Source organism: Monoraphidium neglectum (assembly GCF_000611645.1).
Source record: "Monoraphidium neglectum strain SAG 48.87 unplaced genomic scaffold scaffold03643, whole genome shotgun sequence".
In the NCBI taxonomy this organism is placed as follows: Eukaryota; Viridiplantae; Chlorophyta; class Chlorophyceae; order Sphaeropleales; family Selenastraceae; genus Monoraphidium; species Monoraphidium neglectum.
The window spans coordinates 1-1,106 of NW_014009986.1; positions in this window are offsets into that span (position 1 = coordinate 1).

The window sequence follows — 1,106 nt, forward strand, 5'->3', positions numbered from 1 at the left end:
GGGTGGGGTGGGTCTCTCTGGGCGTGTGGAAGGGCTGGTTGACCGCTGTTGGGCCGTGGTGACACGCCGTGGGGACACCCCTTGTATCTGGGTCACAAGCACAGGGCGATTGCGGAGCTTATCACGCGCCTGCGCCCTCGTTGCACTGCGTCGCAGCCGCCGGAGGGCGCCAGCGGCGCGGCAGCCGCGGCCAGCGCGCCCCCCGCAGCTAATCAGACGGAGCAGCAGCAGCGGCGCGGGGGCCCGTGCGGGCTGGAGGCTGCCGGGGGGACGTCTTCCGTCGAGCCCGTGGCTGCGACGCCCGCGGCCCCGGCGGGCGCCGCGGCCCCTCCGTTTCGGCCGCCGCCGCCGCCGCCGCCGGCCGCGGGCGGCGCCGGGTGCGTACCGCCGCAGGCGGCCGTGGCCCGCCGCCCGACGCTGTGCGGGGCGGGCGGGCTTGCAATCATTGAGGTCGGCGCGGGCGCAGGCGGTGCGGCGGCGGCCTTACCCGGAGGTCGGCTGATGTCCGCGGAGGGTGCCGACGCGGCGGCGCCGGTGGCCGCTCAGGCGTCGCAGCTGCGGCAGGCGGCTCCCCTGGCCGGGCCGCAGCAGCAGCAGCAGCAGCAGCAGCAGCAGCAGCAGCAGTCGCAGCAGGCTGGCTGTGCGACGACCAGCGCCGCGCCCGCCGCCACCCCTGCGGCCGCCGCGCCCTCCGGGCCGCCGCCGCAGTGGCCGGGCGCGCTGCCGTCCCTCCCGATCGCGCTGCCGGCCGCAGCATCGTTTGCGGCGGCGTTGCCCCACAGCGGGCCTTACATGAACCCCTGCCCCACCTGGCTGCCGTGGCCGGCGCTACCTGGCGCGTTCCCCCCGCCTTGCTTTCCCTCTGGGCTGTGCGCCGCGCCTCCATACCCTCTCCCCCACGCCAGGGGCCCGCCGCAGCCCCCTGGGACCGCCGCCGCCGTCGCCGGCGCTGCAGCCGCGCTCGCGGCGTTTGCGCCGCCGGGCCTGCTGGTGCCGCCGCCGCACCTGCAGCTGCTCGGCGGCTTCCCGGGGCCCCGCGGTTTCCCCGCCCTGCCGCCGCAGATGGCGGCGGCGGCGCGGCCGCCGCCTGCCCCCGCCGCTTCCGC